The sequence below is a fragment of the Medicago truncatula genome, chromosome 1 (genome assembly GCF_003473485.1).
Source record: "Medicago truncatula cultivar Jemalong A17 chromosome 1, MtrunA17r5.0-ANR, whole genome shotgun sequence".
Classification (NCBI taxonomy): Eukaryota; Viridiplantae; Streptophyta; class Magnoliopsida; order Fabales; family Fabaceae; genus Medicago; species Medicago truncatula.
Genome location: NC_053042.1, coordinates 51904669 through 51916893, shown reverse-complemented (window position 1 = coordinate 51916893; position 12225 = coordinate 51904669). Strand labels below are relative to the sequence as shown.

Here is a 12225-nt window from a genome sequence, read left to right as displayed (position 1 = left end):
ATGGACAATGACTTTAATCTTCATGACAATATCTATAACGAGTAACTTCATGTCGTTGTATGTCTACCCGTCGAGGCTATCATATAATCATTTAAGAGAGACACTCGAGGATATCAAATCAAAAATAAGTGCATGTCTTTAAGAGATACTAAGTTTTTCACTCCTTTTTATCCTTAAATTATATATGGTCTCCTTAAATTATTTCCGTGCATGTATTTGGTTGTAGTTATGTATATAATTTTTTCATCCCTAAAAAAAAATGATATAATTGTTTGATGTGTGTATCTTGATTGCTAGACCATCTACTATACTATATAGGAAAGTTAGAGAATTGTTGTTGACAAGTTTGGCTGAAAAACACGAGTAAATTACTCAAATGTCCTTCGGCAGTTAACTGCCGAAGTTTTAGAAATCTGGCTGCAGTTAACTGCCGAAGATTTCTAACTGCAGAGGAAAATGTTATAAAAACATAACAACATAGGAGTTTCCAAAACTCCATTGTTGCGTTTTTTATTATCCAAGGTGCGATTTTGAGTCATTTGAAGGCATTCCAAGCCAATTTCAATCACAAAAAACAAGTAAGTTTTTTGAATTGCATTGTTGCTTTGTGGTCGAATTGTTTGTTATTTTTTGTTAAATTTCGATTATATAGGTTCGATTATATTGATTTGTTGATTTTATGATATGTTAGGATAATTTAGGTTAGAATGGTTAGAGAACTTTTATTGAATTGTTAGGTTTAGGTTTTGATGAATCGTTTTAGAATTGTTTAGGTTTAGGTGTAGGTTTTGATGATAGTTTAGGTTTAGGTTTAGTTTTTGATTTTACGATTTTATGGCATTGTTGTTTTGTTTAGTTAGGTTTTGATCGCCATTTTTTTAATGTAGATATGTCTCAGAATCAGAATCAGGGTAACGTTCAGGGTGATGAGAAGAACAAAGAAAAATCGTCTATGACGTGGCACAGAATTGTTTGCGATGGTTCCGAAAAAAAGAAGGGTTCGAAGGTGCCGATGTACAATCGCTCGAGGTTGAGGAGGAGCGAGAGGACATGCTATTTTGGTCCTCAACCAAAACAAGGTACCGCAGGGACTGTAGCGGGCAACCCGATTGATTTGTGTGACGAGGAAGAATGAATGTAATGGCTTTTAAAGCCTAATTATTTTGGATTTTTTTATGTTTTATTTTTGTGTCGCGCACATTTTGTTTGACATTATGGTACTTAGAATAAAATCGCATTTGGAATAATTTTGATTAAAGTCGCGTTTTGAATAATAAAAACTAATTAAATCTAACGTGAATTCAACTAATTAAAATTGTGTAATGAATAAATAAATTTGAAAGTGAATAAATAAGATAATTATTGTTCCATTCAAAACAAAATATATGTTATCACATTACATTGCATTACACACACATTACATTACATTCCAAAATTTACCTTCCAACTGCAACAATCATCTTACCACTGAATGGGGCAAATTCAAACTTGCTAAGCAGCAGGACACCAGTATTCGATCATCATCTGGAACACTGGTATTCAAGTGTCAAAAGAATGAGGTGCATTTCTTGACACTTGAATACCAGCGTTCAAGACGCTTATCGAATACTGAAGTCCTGCCGATTAACAAGTTTGAATTGCCCCATCCATAGTAAGACAATTGTTGCAGTTGGAATGTGCATTCAAACTCCAACAATTGTCTTACCTTTGAATGAGATAGATTCAAACCTGTCAAACAACAGGACTCCAACATTTCACCCGGCATTCATGTTTTCCTTTGAAAAGAATAAATTTTTGTTAGACGTGCTTTAAATGATGGTATTCAAGTGCCAACGAAATGAGGTTCATTCCTTGACACTTAATACCTTCATCTAAACCAGCCTAACAAGAATTTAATCTTTTCAAAGGAAAAACATGAATGCCGAGCGAAAGGTTTGAATTTATCTCATTCAAAGGAAGACAACAATTGTTGTAGTTGGAATGCACCTTACCCTAACTAATGGGTGCCATCTAGCCTGCCAAAGGGCATATTGTTTGGTATGGTGCACAAAAATGAAAATAAATAAAAATACATACAATAACTAGTTTTTCAAGTTTTATTGAGTTTTTGACATTGACCCCTAATATTGTGTTTAATGTTATTATAGATACACCAAAATAGTTTTGATTATTGCACATTTGCCCCACATAATAAACTTTTCTATTATACAATTTGTAAGTTTAAATAAATAAACAGCTTATATTTTTTTCCCTAAATTTTATTTTACGCAAAGTAAATAATAATCATGAGTGTTAATTTACCTTCTTTATTAATTCTGGGCATTAACAACAACATTAACTTACCTTCTTTATTTCAAATTTTTATTTAACCATTGACATTTACTCATTAATTTTGTGTGTAATCCTAAAAAAAAGTGTTGGGATTCATCTTCACAATTCACAATCTTTTTTTTTTTTTTAGGGATTCACAATCTTATCAACCCAGAAATTAAAAGCATGAGAAAATCTCAAATTAAATTGATTATTTCTTTACCATTAATACAAATTTCATACAAGAAATTTAACAAATTGCTAATCGCAGCAACAACTCTAGATATGAATCTCTTGCTTCCTATTTCCATATGTTACGCGAATTGATAAAAAAAAAATGGCAAAAATCAAATTAATGTAGAGTTTCCGCCGTCCAAACTTCATTTCTTCCCTCAAATCTTATGTTACGGTTACAAAATTCGTATAAATATATTCAAAGTTTGAAGAAATTGAGCTCTCAATTGTTTCAGTTTTACCCATAACCCATATTTTGTTGTTTGAGATTTCTGGTGAGAATAATTAGCTCTCAAATTGATATGGGTTTCATAGATGCTGAATCGAAACTGTTACAGTGATAAGTAGTCAATTCGGTGATATAGAAAGAATCAAACGAGTTTTTTTAAAAGAACCCTAAAAAATAAAATCTGCGATTAGCTTGTGGATTTGAAAAATAAGTCTGTGATTTCTTCATGCCATTCAATTCCGATCAAAACTGCGTAAAAATAGTTGAATTTCATTGTGTACCAAGGGAGATCCGGTCGGGTCGTTTCGCGGGTCAAAAAAACCCATTTAAAAGACTACGGGCGAAGAAGATGAGTTTAAAAAAAAAACATAAAAATATTCACATCACATGTCTCGAACAGCCGACTTATGACAGGATAACCCATAAACAACACCAACTTCACCACGCGTTCAATTATTCATTTATTGGATTTTTATTCTACTTATTTCCTATTGCCGGTTTTGAATTGTGAGCAAAAAATTAATGATTAAATTAAGGCTTAATTACTCTTTTGGTCCCTTAACTTATTTTTTGGTTTCGTTTTGGTTCCTTAACTATTAAAAGTTTCGTTTCAGTCCCATAACTTATTTTTGGGTTTTCTTTTGGTCCGTCCATTAACTATTTAAAGTTTCGTTTTGGTCCTTTAACTTACTTTTTGGTTTCATTTTGGTTCCTTAACTTATTTTTTTGTCCCTTAACTCTAATACATTCATCCTAACATAAACGACTAAAGTGGTTGACGGAGGAAGAGTTAAGGGACCAAAACGAAACCAAAAAGTAAGTTAAAGGACCAAAACGAAACTTTTAATAGTTAAGGGACTAAAACGAAACCAAAAAGTAAGTTAAGGGACCAAAACGAAACTTTTAATAGTTAAGGGACCAAAACCAAACCAAAAAATAAGTTAAGGGATCAAAAAAGTAATTAAGCCTTAAATTAATTTAATTTTGGGTTTGTATATAAAGCAAGTCAAAATAAAATTTATCTGAACACACATACATTAATGATAAATTTATAAAAAAAAAAACGATATTAAGTGATGTGACTAAATTATTATTATTATTATTTTAAAATTTATCATCATTGGTGTGTGTTTTCGAATTATTTATTTGGGTTTTTCTAAAGAGGATTAAGAACGACATACGAACTTAAAATTCGGCAATCAAAATTTTTGTTTTAGTCGTCAGATGAATGGGCTTCCTAGTTGCCTATGTTTCTGTGGGGATAGTTTGTCTTATCAATTTGTCTATAAGATATAGGAAAAATGTCAGTTCCTATTTCTTTCTTAGTGTATTTAGGACACCTTCTTCCATGGACCAGTTGGTCAATATGTTCCACCATTGATAGTTTTATTAGATTCTTCAAACCATCAGATTAAGCATCCGATTGGAGTTATTGTATTGCATTTCACACTATATTTATTTCTTTTCTTCTTTTGTCTTTCTTCTCCTCAATATAAAAAAAAAAAAACATTTATTCCAATTTACCGTATTTATTTATTTCCTTATATAAACAATTAAAAAAATCAATGAAATTAATATTGTCTTTTTTTTGAGTTTCATAACAGCATTTTCTACTTTTTTTATCATACGAATGTTTTGTTCAACGTAACATTTCTCTAAAAGTATGAATTAATCAAACTTTTTTTTTATTTGAATCTGCAAAATTTATTAAGCAACGGAAGGGTGCAAGCTGCACAATAACCAACCGCGCAAGCAAAACGAAACAAATCAACACAAACAAGGATGTCGTATATAGGCGGAACACCTGACCCAAACCACACCAAAAAGAGCCAAACAAAAAGAAAAACTCAGCCTCCTAAAGCAAGTGACTGATGCAAAGGTATACAAAGACCCAAAAACTATCCGGAAAGGCAGCCGGACAAGAACAATGACCCCCTACGCATAACGCCGCACCAAACCCAGCCCCCAAGCACACCAACACGTGCTGAACCGCACCACAGAAGCTGCTGACAACAACAACAAAAAAAACACCAGCTGACAGCAGGTGCACATAGCAGCAGCCGCCCTTAACAGAAGGCAGCACCCACCAAAACAGCAAACAGAACCTGCGAACAACAGAAAAAAAAATCAGCACAGCAGAAAAGCCAGTCCACCAGAAAACACCCCAAACACAACTACAAAATGCAACATTCTCTCGGGTTCCAAATCCGTTCAAACAGCAGACACAAGTACTTCTTGTAAACCAAATGGAACCTCCTTAGCATACCTGAAACTTGAAAGACATTATCACCAAAACAAATGTGAAACATTTTTCATTAAAAAACAGAACAACAAGCAAAGGAGAACTATGTACAAACCATAATCAACTATCAATACTATTTTGGAGGTACAGGAACAGTGACATAAAAAGTTAACCTAGTCTCTAATAATATATTCTGGTAACCAAATCCAAACCATATATGCATCACAGACTAAACAATTAAACAAATCTTCTACATCATTTTCATATACATTCTCCACATGAGGAGTAGATTACAAAATTAGTACTAAATCTATGAAAATTCATTTTCTCAAAAAATAACTTATATAAAACTAAGCATCAAGCATCGTTCATTAACATACAACAACCAATGAGTGATTATACCTTTGTATGCATATTCATATATTCATCCTGCTAGCTGCTCAAGATAAGGGTAGCTATAACAAAATGAACATTCTTCAAAAAGTTAAAGTCTTGTAACCAAATCCAAATCATATGCAGCACAAACTCAGAAATTAAACAAGTTTTATACATCATTTTCATATTCATTCTCCAGATGACAAGTAGATTCCAAAATTAGTACTAAATCCATGAAAATTCATTTTCTAAAAAAATAACTTCTATAGAAACAATCATATATAACCTGATTTAAATTAAGTTAATCAACCAAAAATAGAAGCAATCATATAAAAGCTTGTCAAAGACTGAAAATAGAAGCAATCATAAAAATTACATTGCCACAGTAGTACAAATATGTCGCAATCTGAGTTGATTATATTTGCTATCATTAGACGGTTAAGTTTGTTTTAGTTGTCGGAGTAATGTCTTTCTGTGATTCGTTATATCGACAATTATATCTTATAAAAAATAAATAATTGTACAAAACAATAGACAATTAATTTTAATTTAAACAATTGCGAATTAATTTAAACAATTGCACGATTAATTTTTTAACATCACATATATAATTACAATCATTTTATAATATTGATTATAATGGTTTAATTAATTGATCCATCAAGTGTTTGATATACTAGTTAATTTCATAAAGCAACCCATCGTAAAATTAGTGCAACAAAAAAAAATAGTAGTTTTTACACTTATAGTGGTGTGAGAAAAAATCAATGATTTAATTCATTTAATTTTGGATTTCTATATAAAGCAAATCAAAATAAAATATAGGCTAAAGTGCTCTTTTGGTCCCTTAACTATATTTTTAGTATCGGATTGGTTCCTTAAGTAATAAAAATTCCGTTTAAGTCGTTTAATTTTATTTTTGCTAGTCATTTTAGTCTATTCCGTTAGGTTTACGTTAGGTTTTATAAAAAAGTTAACTGTTATACACATGTCATCATGGCATTGGTTGAAAACTTAATTTTTTTTAAGAGACTTAATTTTATTTTCTTCATCTTCTCCATCTCAATTTCTGGAAAAACAACATGAACAACAGCAACTCCGCCAACAACATAAAAAATTCAACAACAACAGACAACAACATCAACCCAAATTCAAATAAAAAAACCCTTATTTTCCAAAAAAAAAACGATTTCAAAACACACAAAAAAAATCAATTTTAGAACACAAAAACATCTAACCCATTTCAGGTTCTTCAACAAACACGGGCAAGAATAACCTCTAACCCACAAGGGAACTCAAAGCTTTAGGAATTTCATAAGAGAAATTGTTTTTTGACAAGTCAAAGCTTCTAAAATCATTCACCTTTCCATGAACAAAAAGAAAATGAAAAGTTGTAAACTTTAGAGGATGATTTTAAACCCATTTTCTTCAAAAACTCACATACATAGAATTTACGGTATCAAGTTGAAGGAAGTGATGAGGACGAATCTGGTGGTTGTGATGGTGGAGAATTTATGGGTTTTTTTTTTGGTATGAGAGGATGATGAAAAGATTTAAGTTGTTGTTGCTGCAGCAGAAATTACGGTTTTGTTGTTGCGATTTGATTTTGTTGTGGTTGTATGAGAAGATTTATGGGTTACTTCATGATGATGTTAAAATTGTTGTTGTTGCTGCCATAGATGTTCTTTTTATTTTTCAGAAATGGATGAAGGGGATGAAGAATCGAGATGGAGAAGATGATGGAAATAAAATAAGTGTTGAGCCAATGCTAAACAGACACGTGTACATGAGTTAACAATTTTTTTCAAAAATCTAACGGAATGGACCAAAACATATAACGGAGAATGACTTAAACGGAGTTTTTATTACTTAGGGATCAATCCGATACCAAAACTATAGTTATAGGATCAAAAGAGCATTTTAGCCTACAGTTTATATGAACACACATATATTAATGATAAATTAAAAAAAATGATATTAAGTGATGTGATTAAATTATATTATTTTAAATTATCATCATTGTTGTGTGTGTCCGAAGTTTTTATTTGTGGTTGTGTTCAACTAAGTATTTATCTTCGATATAAATAATTCAACCGTTGAATAAGACCAAAGAGGATTAATAACTATGTACAAACTTGAAATTTGGCAATCAAAATCTTTGTTTCAGTCGTCGTATGAATGGTCTTCCTAGTTGCCTATGTTTTTGTGGGGATAGTTTGTCGGATGAACTTGTCAATAAGATTATGATAGTAGAAATGTAAGTTCCTATTTCTTTCTTAGTGTATTTAGATCATATTCGACGGTTAGATTAATTATTTTTGTCCCCGAAGTAAACTAGTTCCAAAGTTTACCAATTTCTGAGGAGATAGTTCGTCCGATCGACTAACCTCCGGGAATCCGATTTGAGAAATTCCAGTTGATGTATTGTTGTAGGTCTACTAAGGTCGTTTTGAACGGTTTGATTGGTTTTCCTTGTTGCCGTTCATAATCTAGCCACGTTTAGGTCCCCTGAGTAAATTAGTTTCCTGAGTTGACTAGTTTCTGAGGGGATAGTTCGTCCGATCGACTAACCTACGGGAATCCGATCTGAGAAATTTCAGTTCTTGTATTCTTGTAGGTCTCCTAGGTCGTTTTCAATGGTCTTATTGATTTTATTTAAACCTGTAACAAACTGATTCTTAATAGTATCTCATTTGAAGCTCTTTTTGGATTTTCTTTAGATTCTAATTTTTTTTTTTTTTAAATTGTAACAAATGAAAGCAATACGCTTAAAAATAATTTATTATTTTTTTTCAAAGTTATTTTTTATTAAAAAAACTATAGCAAACGATTATTAGTTTTCCCTAAGCTATAACAAAAGAAAACAGGGGTTATTTGAGTTTTTAGTCCATATAAATATACTAAATTTCATTTTTAGTACTCGTAAAAAAAGTGACAGATTTTGGTCCCTATAAATTAGTTAAAATATTGATGAAGACATTATTTTTACAGTTATGCTTTCGTTTATTAGAAAAAAGTTATGGAATTTTAATATTTTTAAAATATTGATGAAGTCATTATTTATCTTTATACATTAGTTAAAAAATATGATTAAAATATGTTAGATCAACACTGCATCTTATCAAATAAATCATCTAATATATGATAGAAGGAGGTCATCTAATACAGAGAAATGATATTTGAACATCCATTTTGTGACAACTTTCTCTCTCATACTCACATTATTTTTTACTTTATCTCTCTATTTCTTTGATTTTTGTGCAAATACCAACTTTTTCTTTGAAGATTATGGCTTTCCCATAAGTTGTCAACCAAATGATTGTTCAAATAACACTCCTCCCTAATATATGATAGAAGGTGTAATTATTTATTCAAGTTATAATGATTTATTGTTGATGATGTGACGAATCAACATGAATTGAAGAGAAAAGTAATTTAGAGACACTTATTATCAGATGCTCTCTTACTACTCCCTCCGTCCCTAAATAAATGACCTAGTTGACTCTGACACACATACCAATGCATATGTTTTATCTTTGATATCTTCAATTCTCTACTAAAAATAATTATAAAAATTTAATATTTTAAAAATACTCATCGAGACAAATCCAACAACATCTTACATGATATTATTTATCTTTGTGAATTACTAGAAAAGTATGGTCAACGTATATCAAGTCAATAATGCATATTGTCAACTAGGTCATTTATTAAGGGACGGAAGGAGAACTACATCTTGAAAAGTAAAAATAATATTATTAGTATATGTAAAAGTTGAACAAGTCAACAAATCTACCTCAACGAAAGTGGGTGGGAGTAATTGATTGATTAATCGTTTTAAATTAAATTATTAATGTGTGAAGGATGTGAGTGGACAAACCGTAAGAAGACGCACCTAGTTTATGGTGAAAGAGTCAGACCACTCAATGCCTATTGCTATATCATTGCTTATTATTTATTACTATAATTATAATTGAATTCAATTGCTTCCGGTCAACACAAAACAAATGCATGTGACCTTCTCTTTCTTCCTAATTCCTTCTCTTTCATTTTCCATTTTTACAGAATGGTAAGCAACCATTGGTATACCGATCTGAAGCTTTTTTTTTTTTTTTTATGCTTCTACAAAATATTTTCAGTTTTCTTCAGAACCGTTCTAACTGATCTAATAACCCGTGATCTGCACGAACCCAACCCGTAATAACTGAATCTAGAAATTGGGCAGCAGTGGGTCTCATTCCTTCACTGTGATTCCATTCTAACTGATCATAATATGAAAATACCAGGTGAGGTTCAAGAATTTCTTTGAAGGAACTACCTCCTAGATCTGTTAAAAATTTCAGATCTATAGAAATCTTTCTGCTGTTTTTCTTTCTACAAGCACTGCACACAAGTCTCTTAAATGTTGGTGGTTTGTTGTGTCGTGAATTCTGAGAATCATGGTTGAGACACCAAAAAAAATTCACATCTCACCAAGTGTTTGATTTTCCAGTTTGATTCAAGAATCCAAAAATTTATAGAAAAAAAACAATTGAACTTTTGGAAAGAGAAATTCAGCCATATAAATCAGTTCAAGAAGCTGAATTTATCAATCAAACTTGAATTTCATTTGCTCTATTCCATCATCAGTCATGCTAATTGATGTTACTAAACATCAATATCAATCAAAATCCATAATCTAATGTCAAATATGAAATCAAAAATAATTAATTTGAGAAGAAAAAAATAATTTGGAGATTTATGAGTTTAGAATTACAAAGATTATGGAGAAAAGGATGAAAGTTAAGACAAAGTTGAAGATGATTGATTTAATTTTGTTCATAGGATTAAAATTTGTACCTTCATACGTAAAAAGAAAGATGAATCTCGATTTCTTCTTCAAGGTTCTATATATTTTTAATTGGGTTAATTAAGTTTAAAGTCCTGCAAATAAGCGAGCTTCCAGCATTGGTCCTTATTTAAATTTTATTAAATTTTTTATCTCGAACATTTTTTGCTGTTGGTAAGTTAGGTCATTGCCGTCAAACTGTGCTGACTAGACTAACAGAATGCTGACTTAGACATGTCACATTGACATTTCAAGTGACATGACTCTCATGTGGTAAATGACATCATATGTTTTTGGTCCCTAAAAAATTGGGATCTTTTAAGTTTAGTCCTTACTTAATTTTAATAGTGTTTTTAGTCCATATAAAAAAACTATCCATTCAATTTTAGTCCCTACTAAATCTAAATTTGTTTAATTATGCTTAAACTTTAAAGATTTTGAACAATTTTTTGCACAAGTGTTAAGAACATTACAAAAAGTTCATCTGCAAAAAATTATCTCATTACACCTTTTTGTTTTTAATTAAAAAACAAATAATATTTTAAAAGTATTCCAAAACCATTTTTTAAAACTTGGTAAAAAAAAGTCATTTTTTGAAAAACAAATAAATTGATTCCATAGTTATCCGTGGAAATTTGTTACATATGACAATTATCCATAATTAGTTAAAAAAAAGTAAAACAATTAAAATAAATCTTGCAAAATAACAATTATGCACATAAAATTAAGGAGATCATTAATTTTAAAGAGGACGATTATGAAATTTTGCTGTACTTTAACTTTCATATATTTTTTTTGACAAAAACAAAATGATATTCATTCATTCAAATCGAGAGATTACATCATTTAACACTGCTAAAAATGTAAAGGATGAATTTGCGAACAAACTCACAACATCCAAGTTAATAGCATATAACAACATAATGCCTACAAAAATATATGATAATATTTACCATTAATGACAAAAAATTTAATGCTTAACACGTGCCCTAAGGGCACAAGATAACATGACCCTCGACACTTGACCCAAAACCACCATCGATGAAGAAACTGTAAGAGAAAACCTAGAGAAAAAAACTAGGACCGACTTGTTGGAGAGAGAGTTAACTCCTTGGTCTCATTTTAACTTTCATTTATTGTTAGTAGAGATTTGGACACAACATAAAATAAAAAAATGTTTGAACACACATAAATGATAAAATTTATAAGAGAAATAATTTAGTCTCATAATTTAATATAATCTCTATTTTATGTTTTATTATCGACAAATGTGTGCAAATAAATTTTATTTAGATTTGTATTTACGTAAGACACAAGTCTTTTACTGTATTCTTTTAAAAAAAGTCTTACACTGTACATAAAACCATGATGAAATTGTTACAAAAAAAAACATGCTGAAATGAATTAAATTATGCATTAATTGATTCATTAAAAAAATTGAATTATTTGATCACAATTCAATACATTTAATGGAATTTTCCTTAAAAAAAATACATTTAATGGAATTTAAAACATTTCGAATCCGAAAGTGACACAGAAGTATGCGTGTTTCATTTGTTAAAATGCCTTTGGAACTAGTCAATTTAGAAACTACACTCATCCGGGGACTGAAACATGGCTAGAATTTAAACGGCAACAAATACAATCAATTAGACCATTGAAAACGACCTTAATAGACCACTAAGGATATATGAATTGGAATTTCTTAGATCGGATTCTCAGAGGTCTGTCGATCTTACAAACCATTCCCTCAGAATTTCGAGTTCGTACTTCGTTCTTGATCTTCTTTGGTCTTATTCAAGAGTTGAAATATTTTTTATAGATGAGAAATATTTAGTTGGACAAAACCTCAAATAAAAAAATTCGGTCACACGCACACAATAATGATGATAAAATTTTAAGAAAATAATAATTTAGTCACATCACTTAATATCGTCTCTCTTTTTTAAATTTTATCATTAGTGTATGTGTTCATATATATTTTATTTAGACTTTCTAAACCCAAAA

General features: G+C 30.4%; 1 long non-coding RNA gene across 3 annotated transcripts; it reads right to left on the bottom strand.

Annotated features, from left to right (window-relative positions):
- Nucleotides 1–4451: 4451 nt before the first annotated feature.
- LOC112416695 (uncharacterized) lies at nucleotides 4452–7170 on the bottom strand. Of its 3 annotated transcripts, none has more exons than XR_005643895.1 (3): nucleotides 6835–7170; nucleotides 5418–5470; nucleotides 4452–5045 (listed from the first exon to the last, which is right to left on the bottom strand). It is a non-coding gene; the product is annotated as an uncharacterized lncRNA (long non-coding RNA). The 3 variants fall into 3 exon arrangements; XR_005643894.1 differs by having other exon boundaries at nucleotides 4452–5039; XR_005643893.1 differs by lacking the exon at nucleotides 6835–7170 and having other exon boundaries at nucleotides 4452–5039; nucleotides 5418–5925.
- Between the last annotated feature and the right edge of the window lie 5055 nt (nucleotides 7171–12225).